The sequence below is a fragment of the Gigantopelta aegis genome, chromosome 9, assembly GCF_016097555.1.
Source record: "Gigantopelta aegis isolate Gae_Host chromosome 9, Gae_host_genome, whole genome shotgun sequence".
NCBI classification, from domain to species: Eukaryota; Metazoa; Mollusca; class Gastropoda; order Neomphalida; family Peltospiridae; genus Gigantopelta; species Gigantopelta aegis.
This window is the reverse complement of record NC_054707.1, coordinates 80,228,359-80,256,148: the sequence shown is the minus strand read 5'-3', so window position 1 is coordinate 80,256,148 and position 27,790 is coordinate 80,228,359.

The following is a 27,790-nucleotide window of genomic DNA, read 5'->3' as shown; positions in this document are numbered from 1 at the left end:
TCTAAATGCACCAAGACAAAGCCTAAGTCCTTGATTGTGTATAGGATCTAGCATCTGCAAGTACGACTTGCGTGCCGACCCATACACAATGCATCCATAATCAAGTTTTGACCTAACAAGAGATCGATACAGACGGAGCATAACCTTGCGGTCTGCTCCCCATTTCGTATTACCAATAACGTTTAAAATATTAAGAGCTTTTAAGCCCTTCTTTTTAACATATTTAAGATGGGGCACAAAAGATAGCTTCCTGTCAAATATAACCCCCAGAAATTTAGTCTCCTCCATAACTGGAATTGGATTTTTGTCCAAAAACAACTGTGGATCTACGTGGCAGGGTACCCACGGGACAGGGAAAACAGGGAAAATGGTTTTAAAAAATTCCCTGCAGGAAAATTCAGGGAATTTGAAATTTTGGTCTGATTTAGGGAAAATACAGGGAATTTTATTTGGGTGTAATGGAATCTGGAAAAATATCAGGGAATTTTGTTGAGTCCATATTGTATATGCATGGATATGTATACCACATCAGGTACAAATGTAATAAACCTAAGATAGTTGTGTTTTGGATTCCTTTGTCTTTTTCATGATGGTATTGAATGATAGCTACTGGTGATTTCTAGTGTATGTTTCAAAAACTATCGTAGATTTATTTTTATTGAGAAATCATCCGGTCACTATATCAAATTGTTCCACCAAGGAAAATGCCGTGTTATATGATCTACGTATAGCACCCAAAACACTAGAAGTCAAAATGGAAATAAGCGACCATTGCTCCAGAGCTTATTCTATGTATATCAGAAATGTTGAGTCATTAAATTTGGTTATGCCATACTAATGTATCATTAACAGTGACATAGTGTAGTCTTATATCTGCTTTTCTGACATTTCTGCTATACATAATAATCTTCAATGTGAACACTTATCTTTGTGATAATTAAATCTAAAACAAAAAACCTGGAAGAAAAAAATATTTTTACCAAAATATTTTTAATGAAAGTTGTGCACATATTTGGAAAAATACATTCTGATCCAAAGCCTTTATTATAAATTTACAAGGCAAGATAAGTCTCCACAGCTATGAATGACACAGGGACATTTTAATCTTAGTTTAAAATGCCCATGTATGTGTTTGCTTAAGCATGCTATCATTTCAGGTGGAAGTTTCTATCAAGCTCATGTAGACTGCCTGTAGTAATTAGACTTAGTTTTAGTTCATCATGACAACCTTCAATCCTGTATGGCTAACTGACCCTCAATTCATAGACTGGCTTTCAGCTGCTCCTGATAACCCTCACACTTGCTTCTGCAAAAAATGTCACAAGATAATATCTCTGAGTAACATGGGTAGACGGGCTCTGTCTAGTCATGTGACCTCAAAGAAACACCAGCAATGTACAAACAAAACGAATGTTGTGGGCATAGCAGCGTTCTTTAACAAGAACACAGGTTCAAATACAACTACTGGATCTTCTGCTGCTGTACCTCCAGTTAATGTACCAGGGGTGAAGGATAGTGAAGATATCAATAGACAGCTATTGCAGGAAGATAGTGAAGTTAGAGGTGAAATTATCCCTGTGCCATCTGCACCAAATGTAGCAAAATACCTTCAGAATAAGGAAACAAGAAAAGCTGAAATTCTGTGGGCCCTCAAGTGTGTAATGAATCATTTCTCATTTTCATCAAATGAAGATATGTCAGAGCTTTTCAGGACAATGTTCTATGATAGCAATATAGCTAAACACTACAGTTGTAGCCGCACCAAAATGGCATACCTTATAACATTTGGTATCGCTCCAGCTTTCAAGGACAATCTTTTGAAGACTGTGAGGGAACGTGATGTGTACACCATCATGTTTGATGAGGCCTTTAATACAGTTCTTCAGTTGGACCAAATGGACTTTGTTGTGCGATTTTGGCACACAGATGTGGTTGAAAGCAGGTACCTAGGGAGCCAGTTCATCAACCACACAAGGGCAGAGGACTTAGTGGAAGCCTTTAAGAAAGGGGTGGCGGAGCTCGATATAGCCAAGCTAGTCCAAGTAGGGATGGATGGCCCAAATGTCAATCTAACAATGGGGCAGCTACTAACTGAGGATAGGAAAGGAATTGACCCAGAGATTCCTGAGTTGCTAGAAGTTGGGGTTTGCAACCTCCATGTTCTTCATGGTGCTTTGAAAACAGGATTCAAGACAACAGGATGGGAGTTAGAGAAGCTGTTAAGATCATTGTACTGGCTGTTTCACGATTCCTTTGGGAGAAGAAGGCAGTACACAGAAATCACAAAGTCAACTGTCTTTCCAATGAACTTTTGCGCAACCCGTTGGACAGAGGATGAACCAGTTGCACAAAGGGCTATCGAGATGCTGCCAAACACCAAGAAGTACGTAGAAGAAACCCTGAAGAAAAAGAAATCCGAAATCCCTACTTGTGCATCATTCATGACTGTGAAAGAAGCTGTGTTGAACGACAAGCTTTTAGTTGCAAAGCTAGAGTTCTTCGTATTTGTTGCAAGACTATTAAAGGAGTTCTTGACCAAGTACCAAAAGGAAGAGCCACTGATCGTATATCTTGCAAAGGACATAGCTTTGCTACTGAATGATGTGCTGGGACTGTTCATCAAGCCGACAGTATTAGAGGCAAACAACAGTGGCTACAAGCTAGCAACACTAGACGTTACAAAGGCAGAGAATCATTTACCAGCTAAACAACTGAAACTTGGGAATAGCACCAGAGAAGCCCTGGAATCTGCTAGGGTATCACCGCTGCAGGTACTGAATTCAGAAATCAGTCTTGGTGTGCTTCGTGCCTTAGTGACAAAAATCCAGGAAAAGTGCCCTCTAAAGTATTCGTTTGTTCGGTCCTTGGAAGCACTTGACCCCAAGGCAATCATCGCAGAACCGGATTCTGTCCAAAGGAGCTTTTCGACCATTGCCAAGAAGATGTCGTCAGCGAAGATCAGGAGTGCTGCACAGTGTGATCGGGCAGAGATCGAATATAGGAGGATGTTGAGGGAGAAGGCAGAGGATATCCGGCAGTTCGAATTCAAACAGCACCGCCTTGATCAGTTCTATTACAACCTTCTCAGTGGCAAGGAAGAGTACACGGAGCTTTGGAGCATTGTGAAGAAGGTACTTGTAATCTCCCATGGGCAGGCTAAAGTCGAACGAGGTTTCTCAGTCAATGAGGACATGCTACAGCCAAACATAAAACAGGAAACTAGTTTCATTGAGATTGATATATGACACTATGAAGTCGCTGGACATCACAATACACAACTTCGTCATATCCGATGAGTTGTTGCAGTCCTGCAATCATGGGAGAGCCAAATATGAACTATACCTCATGGACCAACAGAAAGCTAAACTCCAGGAAGAAAAAAAAGAGAAAAGCTAGTGAAATTGAAGAGACCTACATTAAAGAAAAGAAGAGATTGAAGAGTTTAGAGCAACAAGTTGATAGCTGTGTGACAGAATCAGACAAAAAGGCAAAGGAAGCTTTGAAGAAACAAGACTTCAAACTCCTAGCCCAGTCTGTTGCTCTCAAAGAGAAGGCCGATAAAATGAGAAAGAAAGAGATAGCAGATCAGATGAAATTGGTGGAAGATTTAAAGTCAAAACTTTGATAAAGGTGAAAGTAACACTAACAAACATTTTGAAAGTAAAAGGACACACGAAGACTTATTTTGACTATTTCACTGAAGCTTTGTGTTCTGTTAACATGTCAATGTACATGCACAGACAAGTTGTTTCAAAATATAAAGACAGTTCAGATGTTTGAAATATTATTTGCTGAACTTTGAACAAATAATGTTTGTAAAGTCTATTAATATGTTACCCATCTTTTTGATTGCTGTACTAGTACAAATATAAACACAGATGGGAGTAGAAGGCTATACCAGAATCTATATACAAGTATTGCTATATTTTAAACCATAATCTTTATATTCAGCATGTAGCTTTTATATGTACTTATAATACAGCATAATGCCTAATGTTTTCCCCAAGAACCACAATGAAACTTAATTTTGTAGTTTGTATGGCTAGACAATATTAACAGTACGTAACTGGAACACTGGAAAAATAAAAAAATAAAAATTAATGAGTTGAAATGTACACACACACACACACACACACACACACACACACACGCACATATATATATATATATATATATATATATATATATATATATATATATATATATATATATATATATTGTCACAATATGTTGATTAGACACATCGTACTCCACAAGCAAACGCATTATGTCATTGGTGTTGCCGGACAAGTGGGATAGTTCAGCAGTGTGATCCAATTGGTTTATAGTGATCAAGAGCACATGGATGTATTATTGTGGGTGTCCCTAATAACATAATTTATATGGAATAACTTTAGCATTAAAAACTATCCAAGGGTGTAATTTTGCAATTCCACACAGATATTCTATAGGTGACTTAAATTATACACTGTGGCAGTTTTAATTATTTAAAAATATGGATTTCTTCAAAATAAAACTTCTTCAAAGTCATAAAGGTAGAAGGTATGCTTTCCTAAATAAACAATTTAAATTTCAAAAATACATTTGTTTTTAGAAACTACAGTTAAAATATCCTTGCGTAACATCCATGACAAAAACGTAACACCAATGAGATTCAAGACTACATGTATCCTTGAAACACTATTATTCTTGAGACTACCACTACCTACTTGTTCCTTAAATGTTTTTCTTTCTTTTTTTCAGCCTACAACTATTAAAGGCCTATTAGAATAATTGTGTGTTTCTGTATTGATAAGATACGGCCGGTCAGACAGTTTAAAAAATATACTAAATTCAGATACTGAATTTTATTTTTGTTTAAATATTAAATAAAAAATGTATTCATTAATTAATTGTAGTTACTTTCGTGCTTGTATTAAAGCTCAAAATCTATTTTACTGTATACTTTTATTCCCCATAACAAGTTAAAGTGTTAATCCTACTTTTGCTTTCACGCAAGCGCTGCAAAACTCTACTCTTAATGTTCCAAATATTTTCCGAAAACGAGGATGCCTTATAAATGCGATGCGATAAATGTGATGCCATTGTAATGTTTTCAGTACATACACTATACAGCAAATCAAACAAATTATGTCACTATTCAAGAAATAAATAATACGAACTACGTCATTATTCAAAAGACTCTTGGTCTTTTTCCTTTTAACTAAAAAAACTATTTCAATGCAGGATTTTCAATATTTTAAAAAAATAAAATTTAAATAGCCTTTATTGGAAATGAAAACGTACGTAATGTAATTTTCCGATATTTGGCTACAACTTGGTAATGCATTTTCGGTATGATTTTAACTTTCCTTTATGATACAGTTAACCCTTTAACACTTAAAGAGGAAAGGTTAGTAGTTTCTAACTGCGTTCAGACACATGCATGCATTTGGAAAAATAACATTTCCGCGCATGCGCTGTTCGATATTTTCAATGTTTAAAACAATTACATTATAAAATATATGTTTCTCAACTGTACACAGTGGATGAACACTTTGTTTAATATTTTTTTAAAAGGAAATAATCGGTTTGTCCAGCGTTCCGATCCGGTCCGCGTTTTACCAACACCCATCGCTAAAACTTGAAGTCAGTAGGGATTGCGTTCGTACCAGTGAATAGATTGTAAAATATCAATTTCCTAATGAATTAATTCTTAATTAACCGAATTTATACCATTAATTACAGTTATTACGAATTGATTATTTGTCTACTATTCAATACAGTCGAGGCACAAACAATTTAGCAAACCTTTTGCAGATCGAATATATAATAACTGAAAACAAATTCTAACAATAAGTGTCTTAAAAGTCATAAAAATTAAATGATTTGGCCTTGTTGATCTGTCACTGTGAGGTCTTGTGGCACGCACCGAATGTTAATCATCTTCCTCTATTTTAAGTCAATTTCTACGAGTCTAGTGGGCCCGATATTGGTAATTTTAAGAAATAAACAAAAACGACTCATAGTCGGTCCAACAGGGAATGCCTTTTTTATACTATGAAATTTACTACATGTTATTTATTTCTGTGCCGATGTTTTGTAAACTGTAACTTGTGCAACCTGTCGAGGCCCTCATTACACTCACGCTAGAGAATGAATGAATGAATGAATGGATGGATGTTTAACGACACCCCAGCACTAAAAATACATCGGCTATTGGGTGTCAAACTATGGTAATGCAAACAAATAAGGTGATGATCAACATCCATATCAAAATTCAAAATTTAAATAAAAACAGTGTAAAGAAGTGTGCAAAAATACAAATATCACAGATAGATGCTGACTTTTACTCAAAATTTCAATTGTGCTGTATTGGCCATTCTCAAAGAGAATGTTACACCCCTGCACCACGGTGAGGTTACAGCACGCGCAGGGGTCACGCTAGAGAGTGCCCAGAACACATCAAAACTATACGTATTCTGGCGTAGAGGACCAAAAAGACAGGATATTCAGGGTGGGATCGCCCGGTGGTATCTGCACCCCTGTCTCTAGCCACTTGGCAGATCCCTGTAAAGCAACCTCACAAAGACCCCATACAGAAGCTTCTCATGCAGCTAATGGGGGGGGGGGGGGGGTGTGTAAAAATGTAGATCCATATCAACATCTTTCGGCGCTCCATTAGATTAGGGCCATTTCTGGGCCATTTTTGGAAGGAGCATTAAAACAAGTCCCCCATCAGAAATTTACAATTGCCTGTGACGCGCTCAATAGTCACCTAGCAGTCAAAATAGAAGCTTTTATATTGAATAATAACAACATCTGGTATAAGGAAAAATACTTATTGAATATAGGGGAAATTGTAAACCAGAAATATAATTAATTCATGTAATTATTAAATTTACTTAGTATTGTTTCTCGCCTATTATACTATTATACTACTAGTATTACTAATAAAGATGACTTATTTAACAAAACTAATAATAATATTAACAATAGTATTAAAATTCCAGTTAATATTAAATAAATAAAAGGCCTGTCGGTACTCGCACCCATGGACCAGAACTAAAAAACAATTTTGATTGATTTTAATAATAATGTAGATGTAATTTCCATTCAAGAGTCCTGGATTGCAAAACTTAATAATAAACAAAAATTAACTAAGGTTTTTACAGAATTCCGTGTTATACTGGGCTCTGTTTCAATAGTGGAGTCACATCCAGGGGCGGGATCGCTACTTACATTAAAAGTAATATCTCCCACTTACTCATTCATAATGTCATGTCCATATAGTGAGTCCCTGGGGATATCCATTCATAGCTAAAATGAAAAAAATTAATTTTTAATATTTCTTATTTTCATGTTCATCCAGGTGCCACAACAAGAAATACTACTGTTAAAAGAATTTCAAAAATTATTGGTAACTATGATTCGAATTTAATTGTAACTGGTGATTTTACTTGTAAAAATACACTTTGGGATTCAAATGTTACCAATCAACAAAGCCAGATACTAGAACATTTTATGGAAAAGTATGATCTGGTCTGTTTAAATGATTATATATATATATATATATATATATATATATATATATATGTGTGTGTGTGTGTGTGTGTAGGTATATATATATACACATGTTTCATTATTAATAGGTTTATAAGCGTGTTGTTTTTCTATTTTTTTTTATCCAGATTCTAATAAACATATTTATTATTATCCTGTTCAATTATTTAGACCCAAAGTTTTTTGCAAATGTTACGTGTATTTCCTATTCGATATTTGTTTTCTTTGCATTTACATGAAAACAAACCCAAACCCCGACAGGTTTTATATACAAATCATCATATAAAATGCACGAAGTTGACTTAATGTACTTTTTAAAAATCTCTGTGTCTTTTGAATGCACGTTATTTCTCCTATAAATAACTAAGGTCATTTGCATATCAAAAGCATCATTCTATAGTGCGTTTCAAATTAATGTTCGGTTCTATCGTCCTATCCGCACAAATCGTAGTATGACCTATATTTAAGAAAATATCTGTAAACATGAAGCAGGCGCGGATTCAGGTGGGGAGTTCAAGTGACAAAACCTCAGTTTGTAAAAAAACATATGTATTAAATATTATAATTATATTGTGGAATACACAAGCGTGCGCGCTGAAGGGAGAGACAGACAGACAGAGAGAGAGAGAGAGAGAGAGAGAGAGAGAGAGAGAGAGAGAGAGATGTCATTTATGTAACGACGCACTCAACATATTTTAATCTATGGTTATAGGGAGAGAGAGAGAAGAATATGGTATGCATGCAATTGGTGGAGGTGTGACCCTCTGCACAACCCCAACCCCACTTAAGGCTTCTTTTGTATATGGAGCGGGACGTAGCTCAGAGGTAAAGCGTTCGCTCATGGTAGGTCGACTGATCGATCCCACATGGTGGACCCATTGGGTTGTGTCTAGTTCCAGCCTGTGCACCACAACTGATGTATAAAGGCTGTGGTATGTGCTATCCTGTCTATGGGATGGTGCATATAAAACGTCCCTTATTGCTTATCAAAATTGCTTATGGGAAACAGTGGCCCATGTGGCGGTAGCGAGTTTCTTTCTCACTGTCATAATGCTCCTTAACCGTTTTGTCTGACGCCACATAAACATATCAAATGCGTTGAGTGTGTCGTTAAATAAACATTTCTCTCGTATGTATGTGTAGTCTATATGCATTTCTAGTCGATTAGTTTATAGGTTGTTAGGTTGTTTGATAGTGAATGACATGGAAATAAATTGTTTTTGGTGTTAAAGAGTTCATGCATACATTAAAGTAATACTCCTGATGGGTATGGAGAAATAACTTAATCAGTCGACGAACTCATTTCTTCATCACTATCTTCGTTAAGGGGGACTATCACAGGGGGTATTTTATTTCTTATAAAACTATTTTGTTTTCTAAAATCTTCTTCGATCTTTATTACATGTTTAACTGCGTCAGAGAAATGTGTAGGTGTGACAGAGTTCAATGCATGTGCAAGTTCTCTCCGCACCGTGGTCATTTTACCATCATTATGACGAGCTATGTGCCCTTTGACTTGACTCCAGATCAGTTCTATCGGATTGAGTTCAGAATGTCTTGGCGGCAGTCTTAGACACAAGTGCCCATGGCGTTCAGCAATATCATCAGTAACAAATTGCTTTGCACATTTGTTACTTTTAACAAGTTCATAAAGAACTGGCTTTGTCATGTTACTCTCAAAAGGTATATTTTTGTTTCGTAGCCACGACTGAATTTCTTCCTTTTTAGCGTTTAGTGCAGGACATCGTGTAATCTCAGTTAATTTGTTGTGGTAGCTTGCGTTATCCATGACGATAACAGAAGGTTCTGGTAGAGAGGGCATAAGTTGTTCTTCAAACCATTTGATGAAATTTTCATGATTCATCTCACCATGATAGTCTCCGTCTGTTTTTTTAGCCTCAAAGATCAATTCACAGCCATCTATCAATCCATATTTATCACAGCCAGCATGACAAATAATAAGTCTTTTTCCCTTCCCAGTCACCGAACAGAGTTTAGGAACTCGATCAGCAGCGTCTGATTTCGGCAGGTGATTGGCGGTACTTGTGCCCGGGTGGATATCTGTCCAGTGGTGGAATGTTGTGTGGTTGACATTCACCCAGGTCTCATCTTGATACACTATTAAATACCCCTGTTCTCGTAAACTGGATATTTCATGGAGATAGGACAGTCTCCTGTCTGATATATTGGCGTCCTCAAAAATCACTTTTCCGGTTGTAGACATATGTTGGTATTTAAAATCGAGGTCATGGAGTGTTCTTCGTAAAGTTAATATGGATATGTTGATTCCACATTCTTCCCTTAAAGCCACGTTAATCTTATGTAATGTAGGTAATTCGCCCTCTCTATAAAATCTGTATACTCGTCGTCTAATAAGTTTTCGGTCGCCTTTTTTAACAGTGATTTCTGTGCTTGGATTCGTAGAGCTTAGATTTTTCACAGTTCTGTTTACTGTTGAAACCGAAACTTTAAGTGCAGCGGCAACTCGATCAACAATTCGATAAGAAGCATACCTAGGTCTACCGCGCTGATATTCATCTTCAAAATAATCGAAAACGTTCTTAATACACGATTTTACATCAACTGAAGTGTTTTTCGATTTACTCATATTTTTCTTCAAATAACAATAACAAGAATGTCGACTAATACATTTTCAATGAATTTATATACCCTACCTAACTTGTATTTTACGTGGTTTACACATTGCTACAATAGCACGTGCAGTCATAGATCGAAATAATGATGTTATTGACCAAGCAATGCTATCGTATTTTGAACATTCAGGGCTGTGTCTGCGGGATGAAAAAGTGGTTGAACCCATACGAGTCCGAACAATAGCCCTTTGGTTTTTCGCATTACAAATGTAACATCCAACCCCCAAACCCCAGCCCCTAGCACCACCCTAAATACTATATATAATATATATATATATATATATATATATATATATATATATATATATACGTATGAGTTCCCAATTTAGAGGCAAATTAAATAAAAAAATTATTATTATTTGATGTTGGTGGCCTTTGACCTTTTATCCCCCCCCCGGTCTTCTGGGTCCGGCCCTGCATTAAATTTATTTATAAATTTGGAAGGCACATTCCTGCGGTGTGTGAGGTGATTTACAGTCGATTCTTGCAGTCTCTAGGTCTACTTCAGTCGATTCTTGCCTGTACTTTTTCGCTTTCCAGTTATGCAGCCAATCCAGCAACACGTTGTCGAGTGCGCTGTGCAATTACACCCCCCCCCCCCCCCACCTGGGGGGATTAATTGCCACATACGGAAGCTTATTAGAATATCGAGTCACGTACACCGGGTCACGGGCAACCGTGACCTTGGTGTACGGAGATCGCATCCAGAAGAAAGGAAGGTGGAGGAAGAGGAGACGTGCGCCAGCGGCGGCGCAGGGGGGGTCAAAACCGGTGGCTAAACCGCCGGCGGCGACTCCTTCTGTTAGACCGCCCAACGCCACTCAACCGAGGAAGACGACCAGGATGGAAGAGGTTCCGGCGGTTTTGGCCATATGGCTAGGTGATTGCTGACCTTCCCAATCCACCCACTGGTCACGCCCAAGTTCCGAATATGATTGGCACTTCTTAAACTTTAATGCTAATCTTGTTGTGGGGCTTGAACCTACCCTTCTTGGGCCTAAATTTAAAGTAGAAATGTTTTTTATCAAGATTCTAATAAACATATTTATTAGTTTCAACAAAAAAATTGATATATTAATTTAACAGTCACCTTTAATAATAATAATAAAATCTGTTATGAGAGTGCCATGACTGGACAGAACGTCGGCTGGACTGGGGGGGGGGGGGGGATGGAATGTCGGAAGTTAGGGCTTTAAAAGTAGGGCGTCGGCGGTTTTGGCCATAGGGCTAGGTGATTGCTGACCTTCCCTTATCCCAATCCAACCACTGGTCACACCCGTGTTCCGAATGCGATTGGCACTTCTCCAACTTTAATGCTAATCTTGTTGGGCTTGAACCAACCCTTCTTGGGTCTAAATTTAAAGTAGACTTAGTTTTAGTGATGTTTATTAAATAAAGCCCCTGAATGTGTCAAGATTTGTTATTGTAGTAAATACTTGTCGTGTGTCGTTTACTGTTTATTTTTAGCCTCGTGTTATACAGTGTATTTTTAGCAAGTAATATATTTATATTTAAAACTATTGATTTTATACTCGTATGTGTGTATATATGTGTTTGTGTGTGTGTTTTTAAAATTTAATTTTAAATATTATATATAGATATAGATATAGATGTGTGTGTGTGTGTGTGTGTGTGTGTGTGTGTGTGTGGTGTTCTATGTTTGTATGATTGTGTGTGAACGTATTGGTGGTGTTTGGCAGTACTCGCCCCTGCTCCGGGGTCTTGCCTTTTTACAAATATAATTAAATGTTTTTAAATTGGCCTTATGCTATTTTATTATTAATAAGTTTATAAGCGTGCTTTTTTGTATTTTTTATATTATTTTTTATCCATATTCTAATAAACATATTTAGTAGTTTCAATATAAAAAACAGATATATATTAATTTAAGAGTCACCTTTAATAATAATAATAATAATAATATCTGTTTTTTATATTATTTTTTATCCATATTCTAATAAACATATTTAGTAGTTTCAATATAAAAAACAGATATATATTAATTGAAGAGTCACCTTTAATAATAATAATAATAATAATAATAATATCTGTTGTGAGAGTGCCATGACTGGACAGATCGACGGCTGGACTGGGGGGGGGGGGGGGGGGGGGGGTGTGGAATGTCGGAAGTTAGGGTTTTAAAAGTAGGGCCTTAGGGCGTCAGCGTTTTTGGCCATAGGGCTAGGTGATTGCTGACCTTCCCTTATCCCAATCCAACCACTGGCCACGCCCAAGTTCCAAATACGATTGGCACTTCTTAAACTTTAATGCTAATCTTGTTGTAGGGCTTGAACCAACCCTTCTTGGGCCTAAATTTAAAGTAGATTTAGTTTTAGTGATGGTTATTAAATAATTATTTTTGGACTATCCCATCAAAAATCAAATACTTGTGTGTCGTTTACTGTTTATTTTTAGCCTTGTGATATACAGTGTATTTTTAACAAGTAATATATTTATATTTAAAAGTATTGATTTTATACCCGTTTGTGTGTGTGTGTGTGTGTGTGTGTGTGTGTGTGTGTGGTGTGGTGTGGTGTGGTGTGGTGTTCTATGTTTGTATGATTGTGTGTGAAAGTATTGGTGTTGTTTGGCAGTACTCGCCCCTGCTCCGGGGTCTTGCCTTTTTACAATTATAATTAAATGTTTTTAAATTGGCCTTATGCTATTTTATTTTTAATAGGTTTATAAGCGTGCTTTTTTGTGGGTTATTTTTTTATCCAGATTCTAATAAACATATTTAGTAGTTTCAATATAAAAAATAGATATATTAATCTAACAGTCACCTTTAACAATAATAATAACAATATCTGTTATGAGAGTGCCATGACTGGACAGATCGACGGCTGGACTCGGGGGGGGGGGGGGGGGGGGGGGCTTGGGAGATGGAATGTCGGAAGTTAGGGTCTTAAAAGTAGGGCCTTAGGGCGTCGGCGATTTTGGCCATAGGGCTAGGTGATTGCTGACCTTCCCTTCTCCCAATCCAACCACTGGCCAAGTTCTAAATTTAAGTAGAATTAGCGTTAGTGATGTTTGTTAAATAATTCTTTTGGATTAGCCCATCAAAAATTAAAGCACCTCATTTATGTCAAAATGTATTGTGTAGTAAAGACAATAAAAAAAAAATTGGGCGCATCTGAAAGCACTCCTTCGCATTTTTCTTTTTCTTGTTTGGATTAGATTCTAAACATTCTAAATTGTTCAATTAAATAACTACCTCCTGTCCCGAGTCAGGCCCCTGATCATATCGGAGACATTACTCGTGAGAGGCGTGTTCGAAACCCCAGTGGTACTTGAGCTCGTAAAGCTAGTTGTCCATTGCCCATTATAAGATGAGTATTTTTCCAAGCCCTTGTCTGGATATATAAGGGTGGTCAGTCGGTTATTATTGTTAAATTTTATTAACTTACCATCTCTATTTAATTAATTTGGTTTATAGAAGTAATATTTATAAGCAAACTGCAGTTAAGTTTACATTTATTGGAGATACAATCAATACTCGTTTAATATAACTGGAGTTGAAAGAAAGCGATCTATCTATCTGTTGGAAACTTACATGTGAAGATTTTTATTTTCATTTACATATAACTGTTGAATAAATTTATAATTCTGGAAACTGGATCACTTCGGCTTTGTTATCTTTGTATGTTGTTTATATTCTCTGGACATTGTTGATATCCTTGTGACTCGGCCACAACAATACACATATACACATACATACATACATACATACATACATACATCACCGGTACGAATATGGTCGACTTAAGATCGTTCTATTTTTGTGGAACGTAGTTGGTCTGATTGGTAGCGTTCCGGCCCAACAATTGCGGGCGATTGGGTGCCACAGGTTCGGGTCTTGGTAACGGCATGAGGAAATTTGTGAAGGCAATAAAAGAGTTTAATATTCCCTGTGCCAGTGCGTCATTGAATATATGTATGTTTAAGTCAAAACCCAACATACATACAATAGAGATATTCAAAATATAAAAATACATATATAGCCAGTGCCAGGTCTGTCCACATCTGCATGTAAGTCAAACGTTGCCAAGCCATGGGGCCTTAGAACCGCGTGGTTGTTGGACCGGTACGAATATGGTCGACTAACGATCATTCTATTTTTGTGGAACGTAGTTGGTCTGATTGGTAGCGTTCCGGCCCATCAATTGCGGGTGATTGGGTGCCACAGGTTCGGGTCTCGGTAACGGCATGAGGATATTTGTGAAGGCAATAAAGGATTTTAATATCCCCTATGCCAGTGCGTCATTGAATATATGTATGTTTAAGTCAAAACCCGACATACATACAATAGAGATATTAAAAATACATATATACATACACATATACATACATACATACATACATACATACATACATGCAATACAATACATACATTACAACATATCGGGGTTTTTTTGTACAATGTTGCTAAATGACCATGTTTGTTAATGTTCCTGGAATGGGACAGCATGCCCAAATGCACCCTAAAACAAATTTAACGCACGTTGTGTGACAATTGCAGGAAATCGGCGTGAAATGGTCAAATTTTGGCGAATGCAAGTGACACTCGGGGAAAAGACTGGGGTTAGTGATGGGTAGTTAAAGCTGCAATGCTCGCAATGATGCCTCATTTTCATTTCGACGTAGACGAGTTACAAGATGCCAAGACTAAGCCTGCCGAATCGAAACATACATGGTTTTTGGCTACATGAATGTCAAGCTTACATTTTAAATTTAATTTACTTGTTATTGATAATTAATAATAACAATTGATAGGTATTGAAATAAGTGCATGTGCATTTGAGTTAGCATTTAGAAAAGAACATTTTAAACAGAACATTTGTAATGGACATAGATTTGCATGATATTCACAAATTCTTTTGCCAAATAACCACATACCGTTTTGACAGACCGTGTCGCTTGGGAAATTCCGTTGTGTAGAATTCCGTGATAAACTAGTCGTCCGGATTTTGGGTTTTCGTTGACATGAATATTGATGCATTTCTGTTGGTCCAACAGTTCTATTTCTGTCAAATCTTGCTTAGAAAAAGTTCTTTTTCGCAAGATTGTGCTCCTATCAATTATACTTGGTCCAGTTATACTGGATTGTACTTATATGAAGCATCATGTAGATGGTGTTGTAGTCGCTTCGCTGTAGTCAGGTAGATGTCCATTGTACTCGCTTAGCTGAAGGTCTGTGTAGATCTTGCTGTTGTACTCATACATTAGGTAATATAGAATTGAGATATGTCGTGGCCATCAACAATCTCAACTCTGCCATCTACCTTGTTGTACTCGCCTGGCTGTAGAATAAGTAGATTTTTGTTGTATTCTTTGTGTTTGAACGAATGCTTCTTAGCCGGATTCGCTTCAGTGTGAGAGTGCTGAATCTTGCCATCGGATCTCCACCAATTAACACAGCGTAATATTGCTGATGAATGTTAATGAATGAACAGAAGTCTTAAAGTTGGTGATGTAGTTTCTTGTATTTGACTTTCCAAATATCAAACATGATTAATAAATTACCAACATGGTGATACAGATAATATACAAGTCAGAACTCTTGGGTGAATGACACACAGGTCTCCCGACAGAGTTGACATTGCGACTGAGACCTCAAGATGATGAAAAACAAGCATTTTGGGAAAACCTGATAAACCTAGGGTTTTTTTTTTTTTTTTTATCTTGCAATAACATAATCATAACCATTGAAAAGATGGTACCCAAAAATGGTTTATACTTATGTATAAACCGAAAATTATAGTATAATTTCATTATGACAGCAGGTTTCCTTGTTTTTATGAAATATAAAAAGCATTTCTTGCGTTATTTTGCCGTTTACGAGACGTCGCCCATTGTTAATATCAGCTCAAACAATAGAACTCACGTGGTCATGCAAGACCGATTTATTCCGCATGGGCAGACGTCATGGAATATGCCCGTCTTGCATGGCTAGGGATGGGAGAAATAAAGGATCCCTTGTGGCTAATCGAAAAGAGAAGCCCATGGAGTGGCTTTTCCTTTCTAATTATAATATTATGTGGTCCTTAACCACATGACAAACGTTCGATAACTGTAACTGAAATGTGTCGAGTGCGTCGTTAAATATTATATGTTTTTCTTTCTTTCTCGTAATAATAAAGAATATAATAGGTAGTCAGGGGTTTCCCCAGGGCCGTTAGTCGTAACGGCCCGACACGCCTTGGTCCGTAAAGTAAGCGCTTTGACGGCGTGGAAGCGCCTTAAATCAATTGCCGCTACGCCTTAAATTGAAGTGCTTTAGAAAAACAATTATCACAAGTACGAGCGTGGCAGTCGACTACCTCTTGCAAACAACTTGTGTACTAGTATATTAAGCACACCTAATCACTATGACAGGTAAAAGACTTCCTAACTACTTAACAATGGACCAGTCGTCTGCTTACAATTGGTGTTTGGTAATTTTACCACATCTACTGGGACCACTAATCCGTCAGGAAGGCGCGTGCCAAGCAATCAAACTTCAAGGCCGATCAAGGAGGATGCCCATTGACAGAATCAGCTGTACCATTTAACTGAATAAAGGATAGACGAAGCATTTTTTTTTAAAGTACAGTTAAGTTGGCAATCGATCATTTCTCTCCTAACACCCCCTTCCCAAAACACACACACACACACACACACACACACACACACACACACACACACACACATACACACACACTTTTAACTTTGTAAAGTCTTTGAACCAAAGTAATAAAAACAAACCGACAATGCGTTTCAATTTGAATACACATGCCAGTTCAGGGCCGAAATACAATGTAGGCTGAGTTCCACCAGACCGAGTGAAAACAAAACTTTCGCTACACTGGTTTGTGCGCTTCACGTTAAACCAAATGGAAACGACGGACACTAATCAACTAGTTCGCGAACGTCAGGAAGAACGTTCGTTGGCTGAACTGAGGAGAGCTCTCGGCGCGAATATACGTAGTGTAGTAGTATTGGTATAAAGTGCTTCTACTGACAGTAGCTATTATCTCAGGTTGTCCATTGCTGGATTCTCGTACATGTTTCAAATCCCCTCAGTGGAGGTTGATTATTGTATGTTACATTTGTGTAATAAACCATTTCGATCCGCTGAATAATTATTAATAGGATAGTAGTCATGATGAGAACAGGGATTGTTTAAATTTTAATTTAATGTTTAAAACTCTGGTGTTTTTTGGGGATTTAGATTCAGATCTAACCATGCATGAGATATTCCAACAGTTGTACCAGTATCTCAAAAGCTGTTATACGTCATACCCTGACTGGGGGGAAAACAAACATAAATGATCTAAAGGCATACTGTCACGGATTTAAGGACCTTATTTCTCTAAAAATGGATAATAAATACAAATTACATTGATTGTTGGAAACCAAATCCAGTTATCGTATCACCTTAACTGAACCATAATGCAGTGAAATCCATGCCAACCTTCTCGGCAATTTTAGTTTTTGAATTATGGACCATTGCCATAATTCAATTATTTTTACAAAATATCATTAATAAATGGAGTATGGTGGTTATGAAGACGGTTGAATAAACTACATTTAGGGACAAATCGAACTATTTTTGTTCAGGTAATACTTTGTTAGACCATTAAATTAGGTCTGTGACAATATGCCTTTAACTAAAATTAATATTCTTAGGTCTATTTTCATTTAGAGCTCTACCTGAACGTTTGCACACATTGGTCGTTTCAATCAATTGTTATTATTATTTTTAGGGCAGTATGGTGCCATTTTGACCATTATTCATTGTAATGAACCCAATGTCATTTTGGTCAGGAAAATAACTTTTGTTACATGTCTCTTTTGTCTTTATGTCATCAGTACAACATTATAATAACAACAAGCATTAAAACAGTCCATAGAAAAGCAACATATTAAACAGTAAAAATGAATTTTGGTCCATTTAATTATGTATGTGTTATACAAGTTAACAAAATTAGACAAAGTTGAGGACCTTTCCGTAGATACTATTTAGACGAATGTATGACAACACTGCCAGGAATGGCTGTGAATTGCTGTGAATGGCTGTTAATGGCTGTGAATGGCTGTTAATGTGCAATATGTTTTACACTCTTTATAATATGGCACGGGGCGGGACATCGCTCAGTGGTAAAGCGCTCGCTTCATGCGCGATCGGTTTCGAATCGATCCCCGTCGGTGGGCCCATTGGGCTATTTCTCATTCCAGCCAATACGACTGGTATATCAAAGGCTGTGGTATGTGCCATCCTGCCTGTGTGATGTGATGGTGCATATATAATATATCTTGGTACTTATGGAAAAATGTAGCGGGTTTCCTCTCTAAGATTATAAGTCAAAATTACCAATTGTTTGACATCCAATGTGCAGGGAGGCATTTTCTTCTCTTGATCGGTTGATTGTTACCTTTGAAAAACACACTTTGAATCATGTCTATTGATTCGGAGCTCATACCCTATGACGTCACACACCGTGACCGCCATCTTTTTGAGAAGGGTCTATGGGGAATATGTATTATCAGGAATTATGAATAATACCTAAAATTATCAGGTAATATATGTAATTATTATGCATAATATGTGAAATATAGTTAGTTATTGTTATATATAAACCCTGAAATTGTTTTATCTGTAAAGGGCGGGACGTAGACCAGTTGCAAAGCGCTCGGTTGATGCGCGGCCGGTGTGGGATCAATCCCCGTCGGTGGCTAGTTCTTGTTCCAGCCAGTGCACCACGACTGGTATATCAAAGGCCGTGGTATGTGCTATCTGTCTGTGAGATGGTGTATATAAAAAAAAAAAAATGCTGCTAATGGAAAACTTTAACGGGTTTCCTCTCTAAGACTATATGTCAAAATTACCAAATGTTTGACATCCAATAGCCGATGATTAATAAATCAATGTGCTCCAGTGGTGTCGTTAAACAAAACAAACGTTTTTGTTTCATTCTGTAAAGGCTCATATAGAATGGATGCGGTGCGTGCGTGCGGTCCGACTGTTGCGTCTGTTTTTTATATATCTATTGTGTTACCACTACTATCCGACACGTAAAACTGTTGCGTCTGTTAGTTATATATCTATTGTGTTACCACTACTATCCGACACATAAAACTGTTGCGTCTATCTATTGTGTTACCACTACTATTCGACACGTAAAACTGTTGCGTCTGTTAGTTATATATCTATTGTGTTATCACTACTATCCGACACGTAAAACTGTTGCGTCTGTTAGTTATATATCTATTGTGTTATCACTACTATCCGACACATAAAACTGTTGCGTCTGTTAGTTATATATCTATTGTGTTATCACTACTATCCGACACGTAAAACTCGCTTTGAAACATGCACTGTATATCAAGCTTGACAGGCGGGGGTTGGGGGGGGGGGGGGGGGGGGGGGGGGGGGGGACGGAGGGGAAACAACAACATTGCAATAAACTATTGATAATGTTTGGATTATGTTTCCGCTGGTAAATGTAGATCTGCCGTTCCTAGACGCAGTGTAGCTAAGGCGTAAAGATAACTGTGTGCATCCTGGAACATCGCGAAAAAACAAAGGGTAGGATAACTTGGCTTTACAAAAATAATAACCCTTACGGGTCCAGATAAAATGTTATGTAAGTACTCTTTTCAACTATACATTAAAAACAAAAATCCACGAAGAAAAGTAATAAATGATGTCATCGAAAACAAAAATTAGGGCTGGCCATTTGTTTTCTAAGTAGGGTTGGAAATACTCTTTTAGGCCTATGCATCACAGATATTGCCACAGACCACAATGATTTACGCTATATGTTTCAAGATAGCATTAGTGGCTATAGCACTTTTATTAATATCAGCAGGCCCATAGTTGTTATGCACCTTTGCCTGCCTGAGGGCAACATACTCTGAAAAGAACAACCCCTGTTGTCCAGCTCTTTCTCCCAGGATATTGGTTTAAACAAACACACCCACTAAACCTGGTCGGAGTACACCCATTTTACACAAAAAAAACACTACTTTTGCATGGGCCGGAATGACAACGAAAAAGTCTTCAATGTCAACATGTGTGTATGTCACATTCAGTCTAATAGTTGCCACGTCAAAGCTGCCTGCCATGGAATGATTACTACTTGCGCGGATACATTTCTGGATTTTGGTCAACCAAATGGGAAGATAACTGTGATCTGAGGCCAGATGATCTGCTGAGTCGGAAATGGACCACACCTAACACAATTGTATTACAACTGTAGAGTCCGGTAATATATTAAAGGGACCAGCATGAGTTTGCTACAGTTGTTAAGATGTTGTCGATTAACGAAGACTGTTTTAACGACTGTATAATTACATGTTAAAATATAGCTTTCTGCACAAAATTTAGATTTTTGCCAAAAAATATACATTTTGTAGGCATACATACATATTTATGTATAAAATAATATTATGTGCACATTGCGAGGAATGGTATGTAGTATCGGGTTACTATCGATATAATTCTATAGTAAATGGGTAATGCATACATAGCAATAATATATAATATAATAATATATGTCATGTATCAATGTTGTCTGGTCTATGCGTGGTAGCAGTGTTCAAATACTCACACAATTTAATTAGTTGTTTTGAATTGTCGCTGGACAGCAGTTGAGTTAATTTAAATGTTGATGGTTTATTATAATAAAAAGGTTTAATATATTTATCTCTTATGTTACTGTAGAAAGGACATACTAGAACAAAGTGATATCCGTCTTCTACTACATTCATATTGCACAAACTACAAATTCTATTATTCTTGTCAATATAAAAACTTAGCTATATTTGATAACTATGTTGTATTTGACCATTTGTAGATGTTAAAGTTTGTTTTAAGTGGGGTTTTTTTAACGACACCAGTGAAGCACATTGATTAAAATCGTCGGCTGTTGGATGTCAATCATTTGGTAATTCTGACTCGTAGTCATCAGAAGAAACCCGCTATTTTTTTTCATTAGCAGCAAGGGATCGTTTATATGTACTTTCCCATACCACGGCCTTAGACCAGTTGTGGTGCACTGGATGGAACGAGAAAACAATTGTTTAGTATTGTCTGTATATACATAGACATCCAGTCTGTCTAGTTGTCGGCATTTTCAGACACCTATGGAATGACCGTAAATCTGAACGACAAACAGCCGTTTGCCACTCCCAGACAAGTTTACTAGACAGACAGACAGAAAAAGTATTTATTTACGTCTCACCTTGTGTACAGATTAATATAAAAACAAGATATCAACAGCAATAATACTGTAATACAGTAGTAAACGTACACAAGCCACTCCTATGGAGTTATGAGAGACTTAAATATTAAAAGACTACCAAAAATATTTAAAAGTAAAATATGTATATGTCTATATGTATAAAAATCTTTGACGACGTAATAAAATAAGATTGCAACTTTTGACTGTAATTTTAACAATATCCGGCTAGCTTAAAAGTAATTACATGTTTTCTTTATCTAAAAGGTTATTAAAGTTTACTACAGCAGCTACTGCCTTTCTAACGCGATCTACTCTAATTTCATCATAAAGAGGACAGTGAATAAGAACATGTTCTTCAGATTCTGCATAATTAACACAGTTAAAACAGGTTCTTTTGTGAATCTCCAATAGACCTCTTTCACATTCCACCGGGCATGTGCCCGTTGCGGGGAACTCGAGGACGCAAACCGCGAACTCACTCGAGATCTCGCAAAAATAGACCTGTGGACAAGTTGCGGGGCATAGACAATGGGAGGCCACGCAATAGGAATGTGAATATATCCATGATTAATTATTCTATTAATAGGGAACTCGAAAATTCTGTCGACATCCAACAAGACTTATTGGAGACATTTGTGAATTATTGCTTATCAAGAAATAAAAAATAGTTTGTTGTTAACGCCCGACAAACCATCGGTTCGGATTCGTACGCAATAAATATCGGACATGGGCTGAAATAATATTAATATGTGCGTGCGTGTATGTATGGAGATATTTATTGTATTTAACATAATTTAAATATTTATAAAGCATTATACGGATAAATACATTCAGGATTCTTGTCGAGATTTCTTTTCCACAAGTTATTTAAAATTTTGTTCGATATTTGAAATAAAATTAAATGATACATATGAAAGTTAAGCTATAGTATATAAAACATTAGAATCAGGCCCGTAGGAACGATATCTGGAGTTGGGGGAGGGGAGGGGGCACAATCTGTAGTGGAGGAACACAGTCTAGTTGGTGGTGGGGGGGGGGGGGGAGCAAAAGCCATATTTTAAACCGGGTTTATAAAAGTGGGGCTATAGTTCCCCCACCTCCGACTTCTTGGTTGCTACCGACATGAGAATGGTCAGAAATGTAACTGTATTGCATATACAGCTATTTAAATTCGAAGCAAGATTATTTAACCTAAGAAAGATGTAAATTTTATTTATAACTGATTAGACTAGCCGACAGCTTGATAATAGAGCTGCAAACTCAGGATGGTATCTTTATTATAAACTCATGAGGGTTTATTATGCGCAGTCATAAGGTACTTCGTTTGAATGTTTGAAGCAAACATATTAAAGGGGCATTCCCGAGTTTGCTGCAATTTTTAAGATGTTATCGACTAACAGAGACTTTTTAACTATTATAATTACATATCAAATATATTTTCCTGCATAACATATTAGAGGCTGTATATTAAACGTGTTTCTCATCGTTTTAATATTTGTACTAGCGTAAATTTAATTTTATTTCCTAAAATAACAAGAACGTCTGTCCGAGGTTCCATTTGCTGAAAGTTCGATCCTCCTCAGTGGGCCCGTTTGATTATTTCCCGTCCCAACCAATGATCCATCAAAGGACATCGTGTATGCTATCCTGTATGTGGGATGTGAGAAGTATGCCATGTATCATTTATTATAAATACATTGGTACGACTGAAAACAAACGGTTTCTTGTCGTGGCTCTGTGACCAGGCCATTTTACATGCACACCACAACTTAATGCAACTTGTTAACGTATATTTCGCAACAAAAGTTCGTGTATTATTCTCGAGTGTAACCGGCGTCATCTCATTGTTTGGCAAGGGTTCTATATATATATATATATATATATATATATATATATATATATATATATATATGGGGGGGGGGGGGGGAGCCTTCGGCGCTCGCGTTTGATGAGTTCCATTTACATATAATTTCGATTCTTCTTTTGAGCCGCGTTTACTCGGTTTCTGACGTCATGCTAAGTTGTAGGTTTTCGCCTGTGACGGCTCATATATGTTTTAAAACTTCGTAAATATCAGATATTATTTCAAGTGAAGTTGTATGTATCTAATATAAATGATAGTGAAAATAAAAATAATAAAATAACATAAATAAATACATAAATAAATAAATAATTAGTGGATAGACATGTAACATTGATTAGTAGTTGTACGACTGGGTTTTTTTTTTTAATGAAACGATAAGGGGAAAATAGAGCTGTGTTAAAGGTCTATGTGAGTTATGGGTTTTGTTGTTACTTTTAGGGGGAAGGGGAGGCATATTTTATTAAATTTTAAATACTGATACATGTGGAGAATTAAACATCACAAGAAATCCGCGTGAGTATTGTTAAAAGTATTAAACACATTCCACTAAAGTTATTTTATTGTATGAATCTTTTAATTTTGCGTTGTTAAAATACTCTTGACAGGCGGCTCCAGAGACTTCGTCTAAATTAATGTTTCACTGCTTTTGGTCTTAAACCATTCCGATGTAAACTTTAGTAGACCGTTTTTCGCAGCCATTTTAACATCTTATACGAAATATGTACGTTAGTCGTTAGAGATTCACAGTTCCTACGAAGCTACTCACGACGTTCATGACAACTGTCGATCATGCCCCTCAATTTGTATATAGCCTCGATGTCGTCCAATTTGGCAAGGGACGGTACTCTTCGCGCACATGCGCAATGGGAATGTGACAGAGGTCTATTTGTGAATCTCCAATCTACCTGCTTCTAACCTTAAAGGCGCGATACCACTACGAAACATTAATAACGCACGTCGATATGACTTAGGCACAGGCGTAGTAACATAAAATCCAGTGGTGAAACCATGTTTAAAATTTCTATATGTATTTCCTCCATTTTTTCCTAATGTTTTTGTTTTGCGTTTCTGTTATAGAAATTGGATTTTTAAAAAGATTCATTGTATTATTAAAACCCAGAGCACTAAATTTTCTGTGAAAAAAAAAAAAAAAACTAGCACCGGGCAGAGTTCATTAGTGACATACACTCATGAATCACTGTCATAACTGTGTTCGCGAAAGCTGAACCTATCCTGCCCCACCGGTGACTCCCGCCATGAGTACAGCCACACTAGCTGTCAAATCTGTCACTTCATTTAAAACGATGACACAATAATAAGTGTGCAAGCGTTTCACAGAAGAGATGAAAAAGCATGCATACGTTCACAACGACAGAGCATCAGCCTATTGCAATAAAAGAATATCACTATAACGTTCCACAGCAGTTCTTGTTTTGCTACGGAAGACTGAAATGACGACTTCAGACTTCAGACCATAATTTTCGTGCCCATATCCACAAAGGTTCGAGCATGCCCACCCCGGACTTAGCCTCGGACTTCGCCAGTGACCAATTCCGGGGCGGGAGGGGGGGGGGATAAGTTTGAGGTGGGCGGAATTTGGAATAAAATTAGTAAGTTCAAAAATTATCATGTCTGGTGAAATTGAGGCCAAACAAAAATTTTGACTGCTCATCCAAAATTGAAGGTGATTAGAGCAATTTAGACGGACTGCCAAAAATAAAAGGTGTCAGACTATTTACAAAAAAACAACAACAAACTTTTAGAAATGACGACCAAAAGTTTAAACTCTGACAAGTCCATACTCACGGAGGCTTGGATGTTGGAAAGGTTGGCTAGGGGGAGGAGAGCCACACCCTCGTGTCCAGATGGGGGATCAGCTGGTGGATCTCTGGCTTCGCTAGCAGTCTGGTGATCGCAGGATACTGTTCGCTGAACACCTTCTTCATCAAACAGTGTATAGAAATGTTGTCCATCTCTGCAAACAGTAGAGCCTGGCTGTAGCGGTTGTGGTGTGTTACACACACAGCTGTTCGTCCGTCCTTGAACGTCACTGGGTGCATCTCAAACCCCCCCTCCGTTTGGCATGTCCTCAAAGATCCTACACCTCGGAACAGTGAGCAGCCTCTTGGTTTTTGGAACGTCCAAGATAAAGCAGTTGGCGTAGCGTCGACTCAGCTTCCCTTGCAGAATCCAGGGCTCCGCGGTGTCTCCGTACTCTGCACCTTCGGGTGGTGGCTGTGGCTGTTTCGGCGGTGTCCTGGTGGTAGTGGCCGCCGTCGACGCTTCCGCTTTTCGCTTGCCAAAGGCACCTTGACGGTCCTGCGTCCCACCTGGTGTCACCGGTAAAGTTGGCGACGGATCCGGGGACGCAAAAGTAGGCCGAGGTGGAGTGGGCCGCCGAATCGGAGTTTCACCGATCGCTGTATTGAACTCCGCTGCTTGGCCCGTCTTTAAAGTAGAAGCTGGGCAGGTCGGCGCTGGTCCCTCTTCCGTCCTCTTCTCTGGCTAAACAACACGGGGCGGCGACGCAGAAGGAGCCGCTGCCGGCGGTTTAGCCACCGGGGTTGCCCCCCCCCCCCCCCTGAACCGCACCTGGCGCGTTTTTCCTCTTCCTCCATCTTGTCCTCTTCTTCTGTGGTGCCGCGTCGTCGTACACCAAAGTCACGGTTGCCCGTGACCCAGTGTAAGCGACGCGGGACTCCAACAGTAGGCCTCAGATTACAGTTATCTTCCCATTTGGTTGTCGAAAATCCGGAAGTTTCACCGCGCAAGTAGTCTGCTGTTTGACTGTGATTATTTCATGGCAGACAGCTATGAAGTGGCAACTGTTTGACTGAAGTGACAGGGGATAGCATGTAGTTTGTAAACATGTGTAACTTGTTGACATTGAAGACTTGTTTGTGGTAATTCCGGCCCATGCAAAAGTAGTGCTTTTTGTGTAAAATGGGTGTACTCCGGCCTGGTTTAGAGGGTGTGTCTGTTTAAACCAATATGCTGGGAGAAAGAGCTGGACAACAGGGGTTGTCCTTTTCAGGGTATGTGTCCCCCATGCAGGCAAAGGTACATACAAAACTTCACGGGCCTGCTGATATTAATAAAAATGTTATAGCCACTAAGGCTATATAGAAACATATAGCGAAATTAATTGTGGTCTGAGGCCTGATATAGTTCACACATTACACCGGTTAAATGCTTGATTCTGATGAAAGAATTATAACCAGAGAGGTGAAATTACACAGACTGATTGTGCATACCACAAGGAATATGAAAACTAATTTATTTATTTTCTAAATATTTTATTAAATTAAAAAACATTTTTTTTGAATTTATTAAAAATTAAAATTAAAATGTTCAACTTTTAAATTTCAGTATCCTCCAAAATAGCATAAAATGACCTCTAATGTTACTACAGGTTGTTGCAATATTTTTTAACAGTTTTGAGCTAATAATTTGGTAAAAAAGAGCAAAAGTTGGATTTTGTTAGTCAATATTGAGATTTTAATTTGTTTTACATATTGAATTTTAATGAGTTTCTCAATTATTGCAATTGGACAGAAGATCTAAATATAATGAATATATCACTACTAAATGTAATTAAACACTTTAAATAAATAGTATACAGTTTTTAACAAGATTAAGTACTCTAATAATACATTTCACCTACATTTATGTAAATTACACACTTCAGTCATTTTTCAAAAATGGTCTTTTATCCTTAGAAAATCTAATAGGCTAATATTCTATGCTGTCTGAATGTATTTATTGTGTTCAGTAATCAGATGCTGGTATACTTGTCAAGTTTATTGCAGAAAATGTGCCAAAAAGGTTAACATTTGGCTTGTAATACATATGGCAGAATAATCCATAATGCATATTCAGTGGTCATTACTACAAACATCCTTCCAATCAAGAAATACTACACTCAGGTATCCCAGACACTGGCACATGACTACACTTGTTAACAGTTATCACTGGAAACTGAAAAATATGGTGCAAGTACCTCTTGGTAGGATTTATATCAGCATTTTGTGACAAAATCTTCATTTTCAAAGTTGTCGTCAACAAAAAACATATTATGGTGTATACCTAAGTAATATCTGTAGGGCATATTCATATTAATATGCATTTATATGGACTGTTTTGCCTTTTACAAAGTGGCTACATGTCTAATACAGTAAATGAAGTAGATTAAGTAAATACAGCAGGTCAAAATTGAATATGAGGCCTATCATGTCTAATTTTCCCTGAAATTAGTGTGTAAACATTTGTTGCAAATGGCCCCAATTTTGTGACTTTCACCATCCCTCTGACACATTTCTAATAATGTATCATGAATTCAGTCACCATATCTTTACTAAGCCTCCACTTATCATATCTAAAATGCAAAATTTTACAGTTTTAGATTTTTTTGTTTTTCAAACATTTAAATTTAAGTTTAATATTTCATTAAAAATGAAGTAAAATCTAATAATTGATTTTTTTTCCTTTAAATATTTCAAAATCTT